The following is an 11,616-nucleotide window of genomic DNA, read 5'->3' as shown; positions in this document are numbered from 1 at the left end:
TCCTGTGATGTCTGTTCCTGTGATGTCTGTTCCTGTGATGTCTGTTCCTGTGGTGTCTGTTCCTGTGATGTCTGTTCCTGTGATGTCTGTTCCTGTGATGTCTGTTCCTGTTAGAGTCTGTTCCTGTTAGAGTCTGTTCCTGTTAGAGTCTGTTCCTGTCATGTCTGTTCCTGTGATGTCTGTTCCTGTTAGAGTCTGTTCCTGTGATGTCTGTTCCTGTTAGAGTCTGTTCCTGTGGTGTCTGTTCCTGTTAGAGTCTGTTCCTGTGGTGTCTGTTCCTGTTAGAGTCTGTTCCTGTTAGAGTCTGTTCCTGTGATGTCTGTTCCTGTGATGTCTGTTCCTGTTAGAGTCTGTTCCTGTTAGAGTCTGTTCCTGTGGTGTCTGTTCCTGTTAGAGTCTGTTCCTGTGGTGTCTGTTCCTGTGGTGTCTGTTCCTGTTAGAGTCTGTTCCTGTGGTGTCTGTTCCTGTTAGTGTCTGTTCCTGTTAGAGTCTGTTCCTGTGATGTCTGTTCCTGTGATGTCTGTTCCTGTTAGAGTCTGTTCCTGTTAGAGTCTGTTCCTGTGGTGTCTGTTCCTGTTAGAGTCTGTTCCTGTGGTGTCTGTTCCTGTTAGAGTCTGTTCCTGTGGTGTCTGTTCCTGTGGTGTCTGTTCCTGTTAGAGTCTGTTCCTGTGGTGTCTGTTCCTGTTAGAGTCTGTTCCTGTTAGAGTCTGTTCCTGTGATGTCTGTTCCTGTGATGTCTGTTCCTGTTAGAGTCTGTTCCTGTTAGAGTCTGTTCCTGTGATGTCTGTTCCTGTTAGAGTCTGTTCCTGTGGTGTCTGTTCCTGTTAGAGTCTGTTCCTGTGGTGTCTGTTCCTGTTAGAGTCTGTTCCTGTTAGAGTCTGTTCCTGTGATGTCTGTTCCTGTGATGTCTGTTCCTGTGATGTCTGTTCCTGTGGTGTCTGTTCCTGTGATGTCTGTTCCTGTGATGTCTGTTCCTGTGATGTCTGTTCCTGTTAGAGTCTGTTCCTGTTAGAGTCTGTTCCTGTTAGAGTCTGTTCCTGTTATGTCTGTTCCTGTGATGTCTGTTCCTGTTAGAGTCTGTTCCTGTGGTGTCTGTTCCTGTTAGAGTCTGTTCCTGTTAGAGTCTGTTCCTGTGATGTCTGTTCCTGTGATGTCTGTTCCTGTGATGTCTGTTCCTGTGGTGTCTGTTCCTGTGATGTCTGTTCCTGTGATGTCTGTTCCTGTTAGAGTCTGTTCCTGTTAGAGTCTGTTCCTGTTAGAGTCTGTTCCTGTTATGTCTGTTCCTGTGATGTCTGTTCCTGTTAGAGTCTGTTCCTGTGATGTCTGTTCCTGTGATGTCTGTTCCTGTGATGTCTGTTCCTGTGATGTCTGTTCCTGTGATGTCTGTTCCTGTGATGTCTGTTCCTGTGATGTCTGTTCCTGTTAGAGTCTGTTCCTGTGATGTCTGTTCCTGTGATGTCTGTTCCTGTTAGAGTCTGTTCCTGTGATGTCTGTTCCTGTGATGTCTGTTCCTGTTAGAGTCTGTTCCTGTTATGTCTGTTCCTGTGATGTCTGTTCCTGTTATGTCTGTTCCTGTTAGAGTCTGTTCCTGTTAGAGTCTGTTCCTGTGATGTCTGTTCCTGTTAGAGTCTGTTCCTGTGATGTCTGTTCCTGTGATGTCTGTTCCTGTGATGTCTGTTCCTGTGATGTCTGTTCCTGTGATGTCTGTTCCTGTGATGTCTGTTCCTGTTAGAGTCTGTTCCTGTTAGAGTCTGTTCCTGTTAGAGTCTGTTCCTGTTATGTCTGTTCCTGTGATGTCTGTTCCTGTTAGAGTCTGTTCCTGAGGTGTCTGTTCCTGTTGGAGTCTGTTCCTGTTAGAGTCTGTTCCTGTGATGTCTGTTCCTGTGATGTCTGTTCCTGTGATGTCTGTTCCTGTGGTGTCTGTTCCTGTGATGTCTGTTCCTGTGATGTCTGTTCCTGTGATGTCTGTTCCTGTTAGAGTCTGTTCCTGTTAGAGTCTGTTCCTGTTAGAGTCTGTTCCTGTTATGTCTGTTCCTGTGATGTCTGTTCCTGTTAGAGTCTGTTCCTGTGATGTCTGTTCCTGTTAGAGTCTGTTCCTGTGGTGTCTGTTCCTGTTAGAGTCTGTTCCTGTGGTGTCTGTTCCTGTTAGAGTCTGTTCCTGTTAGAGTCTGTTCCTGTGATGTCTGTTCCTGTGATGTCTGTTCCTGTTAGAGTCTGTTCCTGTTAGAGTCTGTTCCTGTGGTGTCTGTTCCTGTTAGAGTCTGTTCCTGTGGTGTCTGTTCCTGTGGTGTCTGTTCCTGTTAGAGTCTGTTCCTGTGGTGTCTGTTCCTGTTAGAGTCTGTTCCTGTTAGAGTCTGTTCCTGTGATGTCTGTTCCTGTGATGTCTGTTCCTGTTAGAGTCTGTTCCTGTTAGAGTCTGTTCCTGTGGTGTCTGTTCCTGTTAGAGTCTGTTCCTGTGGTGTCTGTTCCTGTTAGAGTCTGTTCCTGTGGTGTCTGTTCCTGTGGTGTCTGTTCCTGTTAGAGTCTGTTCCTGTGGTGTCTGTTCCTGTTAGAGTCTGTTCCTGTTAGAGTCTGTTCCTGTGATGTCTGTTCCTGTGATGTCTGTTCCTGTTAGAGTCTGTTCCTGTTAGAGTCTGTTCCTGTGATGTCTGTTCCTGTTAGAGTCTGTTCCTGTGGTGTCTGTTCCTGTTAGAGTCTGTTCCTGTGGTGTCTGTTCCTGTTAGAGTCTGTTCCTGTTAGAGTCTGTTCCTGTGATGTCTGTTCCTGTGATGTCTGTTCCTGTGATGTCTGTTCCTGTGGTGTCTGTTCCTGTGATGTCTGTTCCTGTGATGTCTGTTCCTGTGATGTCTGTTCCTGTTAGAGTCTGTTCCTGTTAGAGTCTGTTCCTGTTAGAGTCTGTTCCTGTTATGTCTGTTCCTGTGATGTCTGTTCCTGTTAGAGTCTGTTCCTGTGGTGTCTGTTCCTGTTAGAGTCTGTTCCTGTTAGAGTCTGTTCCTGTGATGTCTGTTCCTGTGATGTCTGTTCCTGTGATGTCTGTTCCTGTGGTGTCTGTTCCTGTGATGTCTGTTCCTGTGATGTCTGTTCCTGTTAGAGTCTGTTCCTGTTAGAGTCTGTTCCTGTTAGAGTCTGTTCCTGTTATGTCTGTTCCTGTGATGTCTGTTCCTGTTAGAGTCTGTTCCTGTGATGTCTGTTCCTGTGATGTCTGTTCCTGTGATGTCTGTTCCTGTGATGTCTGTTCCTGTGATGTCTGTTCCTGTGATGTCTGTTCCTGTGATGTCTGTTCCTGTTAGAGTCTGTTCCTGTGATGTCTGTTCCTGTGATGTCTGTTCCTGTTAGAGTCTGTTCCTGTGATGTCTGTTCCTGTGATGTCTGTTCCTGTTAGAGTCTGTTCCTGTTATGTCTGTTCCTGTGATGTCTGTTCCTGTTATGTCTGTTCCTGTTAGAGTCTGTTCCTGTTAGAGTCTGTTCCTGTGATGTCTGTTCCTGTTAGAGTCTGTTCCTGTGATGTCTGTTCCTGTGATGTCTGTTCCTGTGATGTCTGTTCCTGTGATGTCTGTTCCTGTGGTGTCTGTTCCTGTGGTGTCTGTTCCTGTGGTGTCTGTTCCTGTGGTGTCTGTTCCTGTGATGTCTGTTCCTGTTGGAGTCTGTGATGTCTGTTCCTGTGATGTCTGTTCCTGTGATGTCTGTTCCTGTGATGTCTGTTCCTGTGGTGTCTGTTCCTGTTATGTCTGTTCCTGTTATGTCTGTTCCTGTGATGTCTGTTCCTGTGGTGTCTGTTCCTGTGGTGTCTGTTCCTGTGATGTCTGTTCCTGTTGGAGTCTGTGATGTCTGTTCCTGTGATGTCTGTTCCTGTGATGTCTGTTCCTGTGGTGTCTGTTCCTGTGGTGTCTGTTCCTGTGGTGTCTGTTCCTGTGATGTCTGTTCCTGTGATGTCCGTTCCTGTTGGAGTGTGTGATGTCTGTTCCTGTTATGTCTGTTCCTGTGATGTCTGTTCCTGTGGTGTCTGTTCCTGTGGTGTCTGTTCCTGTTATGTCTGTTCCTGTGATGTCTGTTCCTGTGGTGTCTGTTCCTGTTGGAGTCTGTGATGTCTGTTCCTGTGATGTCTGTTCCTGTTATGAAAGAGGAAACCTTCTAAACTAGAGAGACCCAGTGGAAACACTAACAGGCTACTGGCTGCAGACTGCAAATAGTGTGCTGTGTCACTCCAACAATAAGACTCAATCCATCCTTGACAGGCAAAATAATTGAGACATACTTTCAATGTCCTTACTAGTCCTTAAATCCTTCCCTAAAGTGTTCAGAATCCAACTCAAAAACCTGTCCTTGATTTAGCCTAATGAAAACAAACTGTGAAAAGTGACTTACATAAAAAGTAAATGGAGAAAAAAAAGAAGAATAGAAGAAAACACACATTGCATTACACCGTATGTGTGTGAGTTCCCCTGGTCTCAGATCAGGTCTAGACATTTCTCAAAATAAAATATACTCCTTCTCAATCAACTTGCCTTTATTAATTTAAAAAAATGCCTGCCATTTGTTAGTGTGCAGTCTACCTATCAGGATATTCCTTCGTTCAGGCTGCTTTATGGGAAAGATGACTTTTCCATGTCGATCCTTTCCTTGGTAAAAATACTATCCTGCCGTTTCTCATCCCCAGCCTCGTAGCCATTTATTTTTTATTAATACAGATGTACTTGATTTTACCTTTGAATGAGGCTCCTTAAAATAGTCTTAGCCGTGGTGAGCACAGTCCCCCAGGACAATGATTATCATTGGCAGATTTCCTGAGGCGTCTAATTTATGTGTCCTAATGTGTCTTTGGCTGGGCTATGTAACTGAGAGACACCTGTCAAGGCTGTTTTTAATGCTCCTCTCCTCCCCTCAACTCCCCTACCCTAACCTCTCCTGTATCGCCCATATCGCCTCTTCTCTTCTCCTCTCCCCTTCGTTCTCTTAATCCCTCCCCTCCCCTAACCTAACCTCTTCTCTCCTCTCCTGTATCGCCCATATCGCCTCTTCTCCTCTCCTCTCCTCTCCTCTCCTCTCCCCTCCCCTAACCTCTTCTCTCCTGTCCTGTGTAGTCCATATCGCCTCCTCTCCTCTCCTCTCCTCTCCTCTCCTCTCCCCTCCCCTAACCTCTTCTCTCTTGTCCTGTATAGTCCATATTGCCCCCTACTGTACTGTACTGTCTCCACTTCATTGTGTTATAAACCATCACAACTCTTCTCTTCTCTAATAGCCTGAACCTCTAGTTCTACCTCCTCTCCAGTCCTTTATGCTCTGAGGTCAACCAGTTCCTTAACTATAAACATGCTCACCAGCAGAGATAATTGTTTGGAGACATACTGCAGTGTAGACCACTCTCCAGGGTCCTGGTTGGAGACATACTGCAGTGTAGACCACTCTCCAGGGTCCTGGTTGGAGACATACTGCAGTGTAGACCACTCTCCAGGGTCCTGGTTGGAGACATACTGCAGTGTAGACCACTCTCCAGGGTCCTGGTTGGAGACATACTGCAGTGTAGACCACTCTCCAGGGTCCTGGTTGGAGACATACTGCCAGGGTTACTATACCTCTGGGCTGAGTGTTCAGTTACTATGCCTCTGGGCTGAGTGTTCAGTTATTATGCCTCTGGGCTGAGTGTTCAGTTATTATACCTCTGGGCTGAGTGTTAGGTTACTATACCTCTGGGCTGAGTGTTAGGTTACTATACCTCTGGGCTGAGTGTTAGTTACTATGCCTCTGGGCTGAGTGTTAGTTACTATGCCTCTGGGCTGAGTGTTAGTTACTATGCCTCTGGGCTGAGTGTTAGTTACTATGCCTCTGGGCTGAGTGTTTAGTTACTATACCTCTGGGCTGAGTGTTCAGTTACTATGCCTCTGGGCTGGGTGTTTAGTTACTATGCCTCTGGGCTGAGTGTTTAGTTACTATACCTCTGGGCTGAGTGTTTGTTACTATGCCTCTGGGCTGAGTGTTAGTTACTATGCCTCTGGGCTGAGTGTTAGTTACTATGCCACTGGGCTGAGTGTTCAGTTACTATGCCTCTGGGCTGAGTGTTCAGTTACTATGCCTCTGGGCTGAGTGTTCAGTTACTATGCCTCTGGGCTGAGTGTTAGTTACTATGCCTCTGGGCTGAGTGTTAGTTACTATGCCTCTGGGCTGAGTGTTAGTTACTATGCCTCTGGGCTGAGTGTTAGTTACTATACCTCTGGGCTGAGTGTTAGTTACTATGCCTCTGGGCAGAGTGTTCAGTTACTATGCCTCTGGGCTGAGTGTTAGTTACTATGCCTCTGGGCTGAGTGTTAGTTACTATGCCTCTGGGCTGAGTGTTAGTTACTATGCCTCTGGGCTGAGTGTTCAGTTACTATGCCCCTGGGCTGAGTGTTAGTTACTATGCCTCTGGGCTGAGTGTTTGTTACTATGCCTCTGGGCTGAGTGTTCAGTTACTATGCCTCTGGGCTGAGTGTTAGTTACTATGCCTCTGGGCTGAGTGTTAGTTACTATGCCTCTGGGCTGAGTGTTCAGTTACTATGCCTCTGGGCTGAGTGTTAGTTACTATGCCTCTGGGCTGAGTGTTCAGTTACTATGCCTCTGGGCTGAGTGTTAGTTACTATGCCTCTGGGCTGAGTGTTAGTTACTATGCCTCTGGGCTGAGTGTTAGTTACTATGCCTCTGGGCTGAGTGTTAGTTACTATGCCTCTGGGCTGAGTGTTAGTTACTATGCCTCTGGGCTGAGTGTTCAGTTACTATGCCTCTGGGCTGAGTGTTAGTTACTATGCCTCTGGGCTGAGTGTTAGTTACTATGCCTCTGGGCTGAGTGTTAGTTACTATGCCTCTGGGCTAAGTGTTAGTTACTATGCTTTTGGGCTGAGTGTTAGTTACTATGCCTCTGGGCTGAGTGTTCAGTTACTATGCCTCTGGGCTGAGTGTTCAGTTACTATGCCTCTGGGCTGAGTGTTCAGTTACTATGCCTCTGGGCTGAGTGTTAGTTGCTATGCCTCTGGGCTGAGTGTTAGTTACTATGCCTTTGGGCTGAGTGTTCAGTTACTATGCCTCTGGGCTGAGTGTTAGTTACTATGCCTCTGGGCTGAGTGTTCAGTTACTATGCCTCTGGGCTGAGTGTTCAGTTACTATGCCTCTGGGCTGAGTGTTAGTTACTATGCCTCTGGGCTGAGTGTTCAGTTACTATGCCTCTGGGCTGAGTGTTAGTTACTATGCCTCTGGGCTGAGTGTTAGTTACTATGCCTCTGGGCTGAGTGTTAGTTACTATGCCTCTGGGCTGAGTGTTCAGTTACTATGCCTCTGGGCTGAGTGTTAGTTACTATGCCTCTGGGCTGAGTGTTAGTTACTATGCCTCTGGGCTGAGTGTTAGTTACTATGCCTCTGGGCTAAGTGTTAGTTACTATGCCTCTGGGCTGAGTGTTAGTTACTATGCCTCTGGGCTGAGTGTTCAGTTACTATGCCTCTGGGCTGAGTGTTAGTTACTATGCCTCTGGGCTGAGTGTTCAGTTACTATGCCTCTGGGCTGAGTGTTAGTTACTATGCCTCTGGGCTGAGTGTTAGTTACTATGCCTCTGGGCTGAGTGTTAGTTACTATGCCTCTGGGCTGAGTGTTAGTTACTATGCCTCTGGGCTGAGTGTTAGTTACTATGCCTCTGGGCTGAGTGTTCAGTTACTATGCCTCTGGGCTGAGTGTTAGTTACTATGCCTCTGGGCTGAGTGTTAGTTACTATGCCTCTGGGCTGAGTGTTAGTTACTATGCCTCTGGGCTAAGTGTTAGTTACTATGCTTTTGGGCTGAGTGTTAGTTACTATGCCTCTGGGCTGAGTGTTCAGTTACTATGCCTCTGGGCTGAGTGTTCAGTTACTATGCCTCTGGGCTGAGTGTTCAGTTACTATGCCTCTGGGCTGAGTGTTAGTTACTATGCCTCTGGGCTGAGTGTTAGTTACTATGCCTTTGGGCTGAGTGTTCAGTTACTATGCCTCTGGGCTGAGTGTTAGTTACTATGCCTCTGGGCTGAGTGTTCAGTTACTATGCCTCTGGGCTGAGTGTTCAGTTACTATGCCTCTGGGCTGAGTGTTAGTTACTATGCCTCTGGGCTGAGTGTTCAGTTACTATGCCTCTGGGCTGAGTGTTCAGTTACTATGCCTCTGGGCTGAGTGTTCAGTTACTATGCCTCTGGGCTGAGTGTTAGTTACTATGCCTCTGGGCTGAGTGTTAGTTACTATGCCTCTGGGCTGAGTGTTAGTTACTATGCCTCTGGGCTGAGTGTTAGTTACTATGCCTCTGGGCTGAGTGTTAGTTACTATGCCTCTGGGCTGAGTGTTAGTTACTATGCCTCTGGGCTGAGTGTTCAGTTACTATGCCTCTGGGCTGAGTGTTAGTTACTATGCCTCTGGGCTGAGTGTTAGTTACTATGCCTCTGGGCTGAGTGTTAGTTACTATGCCTCTGGGCTGAGTGTTAGTTACTATGCCTCTGGGCTGAGTGTTAGTTACTATGCCTCTGGGCTGAGTGTTCAGTTACTATGCCTCTGGGCTGAGTGTTCAGTTACTATGCCTCTGGGCTGAGTGTTCAGTTACTATGCCTCTGGGCTGAGTGTTCAGTTACTATGCCTCTGGGCTGAGTGTTAGTTACTATGCCTCTGGGCTGAGTGTTAGTTACTATGCCTCTGGGCTGAGTGTTAGTTACTATGCCTCTGGGCTGAGTGTTAGTTACTATGCCTCTGGGCTGAGTGTTCAGTTACTATGCCTCTGGGCTGAGTGTTAGTTACTATGCCTCTGGGCTGAGTGTTCAGTTACTATGCCTCTGGGCTGAGTGTTAGTTACTATGCCTCTGGGCTGAGTGTTCAGTTACTCTGCCTCTGGGCTGAGTGTTCAGTTACTATGCCTCTGGGCTGAGTGTTAGTTACTATGCCTCTGGGCTGAGTGTTCAGTTACTATGCCTCTGGGCTGAGTCCTTTGTTACTAGTTCAGAGTGTGGTGCGATCTGCCCAACGCATCACCGGGGGAAAACTATCTGCCCTCCATGACACCTACAGCACCGATGTCACAGGAAGGCAAAAAGATCATCAAGAACAACTTCCACCCGATCAGCACTCTCAGCTCTGGGAAGCTTTATGTATGCCAGTGGGGAGGGCAATCAGCACCCTCAGCTCTGGGAAGCTTTATGTATGCCAGTGGGGGGGGCAATCAGCACCCTCAGCTCTGGGAAGCTTTATGTATGCCAGTCGGGGGGGCAATCAGCACCCTCAGCTCTGGGAAGCTTTATGAATGCCGGTGGGGGGAGGGGGAGGGGGGGCGATCAGCACTCTCAGCTCTGGGAAGCTTTATGTATGCCAGTGGGGGGGGGGGGGGGGGGGGGGGGGGCGATCAGCACCCTCAGCTCTGGGAAGCTTTATGTATGCCAGTGGGGGGGGGGGGGGGGGCGATCAGCACTCTCAGCTCTGGGAAGCTTTATGTATGCCAAGGTCCTTATGCTGTAGTTGGGAGGGTTTTGGTAAGGAAGGATTCCCCTCAGGGTTTCAACTTGATATTGACTTGTTTATGCTGCTGAAGTTTTTCTGGCAAGATTTTTTTGGTTGGCCAGCTGAGCTCAAGTGTCAAGTTTATCTGGCTGACACAGCAGTCAGTAGAAATGAACTGAGTCGCCACTGGAAAGAGGAACAATAGGAAATCAATCTAGCACACTTTGGTATGTGTGTAGGCAAGTCTGTGGGTGCCCTGTGCATGTATTGGAGAGGGTGGTGAATAGGATGGATCTGTCTGTAATCCGGGTGAAATAGTTTGTCACTAGAGCTCACTGTAGTTTCAAACAGAAGATATTGAATCGTGTTGGTTTTGCAATCTCCCCTCTGACGACCAGAACATTCTAGACCGCTGTTGAATGATTCCACTTGAGAAAAGATGACAGACGTGCTTGAAAATAGTTATAACATTGAATATCGTAATAATTTTGATAAATCATGAATGTCCACAACAGTTCTTAAAGTTCTCGAATGAAAATGGTTTATTGAACCCAAACTCTCACAAGATGCTGTCTAGGCCGAAAAACCACATCAAACAAAACTCTGAAGAAACAACACCCTGCAGGGCCCCACACAGTGCCTGTCCAGCTTGGGGCTACAACCTTTCCTTCCCAGGGGGCTGTAGACCCAGATCAGCTCTCCTGCCTTATACCTATCCTTCTCAGGGACCTGTAGACCCAGATCAGCTCTCCTGCCTTATACCTATCCTTCTCAGGGGGCTGTAGACCCAGATCAGCTCTCCTGCCTTATACCTTTCCTTCTCAGGGGGCTGTAGACCCATATCAGCTCTCCTGCCTTATACCTATCCTTCTCAGGGGGCTGTAGACCCAGATCAGCTCTCCTGCCTTATACCTATCCTTCTCAGGGGGCTGTAGACCCAGAGCAGCTCTCCTGCCTTATACCTTTCCTTCTCAGGGGGCTATAGTCCCAGATCAGGGGAAACGATGGGTGTCAGGGGGCTATCCGAAACAGCATGATCATCCCTTTGGTCGTGTGTGAGAGCACCGCCACCTATTTCAATGGTGGCATCTGCTGCTGCTCCATCCACTGTGTTCCTGGCTGTAGGTCTGTGTCCTGCTCCATCCACTGTGTTCCTGGCTGTAGGTCTGTGTCCTGCTCCATCCACTGTGTTCCTGGCTGTAGGTCTGTGTCCTGCTCCATCCACTGTAGGACAGCCTATAGGTCTATTTCACCAGGAGGACCCCCTAAGCAGGTTAAGTGACTCATCAATGTGTGGTATGGGGTATAAATCCATCCTGGTTACTGCATTCGGCCTCCTGTAGTCCAAAGCTTGTCCCCCTTCTTAAGAACCATGACTACTGGTGTTGCCCAGGGGCTGTCTGAGAGCTGTCTGAAGTATGCATCTCAAACACAGCTTTGTCTGCCACCTAGTTGGTAGCCTGTGCTGCTAAGAAAGTCCAACCTCAGGATACAGGAGTCCTGCACAGCTGCCACCCACACAGAATGACGCATTGTCCCACCGCCTACTGTCAGAGTCATTATTCCCTTGGCTTTCATAGGTGTCAGCTGATCTGTGACTATGCGGAGCTGCACAGATGTGGGCTCAAACTAAGTCCAACCTGGTACAATGTCCAGCCTCACCAGGGTAACTCTGGACCCAGTGTCCATCACGCCGTTGGTATCCTCCTGGCGATGGTGGGGTTTGGGAAAAACAGCCAGGGGTCTGCAGCGCCCAATCTATGCAGACACGGAGCTCTGGGAGATATGAGGCCCTGCGCAAAGTCCTGGCTGGCCAAACCCCGAGCAGACCAAGGGGCCAGAGCGTGTGTTGACTGCTGTCTCTGTGTTGACTGCTGTCTCTGTGTTGAGTGCTGTCTATGTGTTGACTGCTGTCTCTGTGTTGACTGCTGTCTCTGTGTTGGCTGCTGTCTCTGTGTTGACTACTGTCTCTGTGTTGAGTGCTGTCTCTGTGTTGACTACTGTCTCTGTGTTGAGTGCTGTGTCTGTGATGACTGCTGTCTCTGTGTTGACTGCTGTCTCTGTGTTGACTGCTGTCTCTGTGATGACTGCTGTCTCTGTGTTGACTACTGTCTCTGTGTTGACTGCTGTCTCTGTGTTGACTACTGTCTAT

The sequence above is a fragment of the Oncorhynchus clarkii genome, chromosome 11, assembly GCF_045791955.1.
Source record: "Oncorhynchus clarkii lewisi isolate Uvic-CL-2024 chromosome 11, UVic_Ocla_1.0, whole genome shotgun sequence".
NCBI lineage: Eukaryota > Metazoa > Chordata > Actinopteri > Salmoniformes > Salmonidae > Oncorhynchus > Oncorhynchus clarkii.
Note: the sequence above shows the minus strand (reverse complement) of the source record.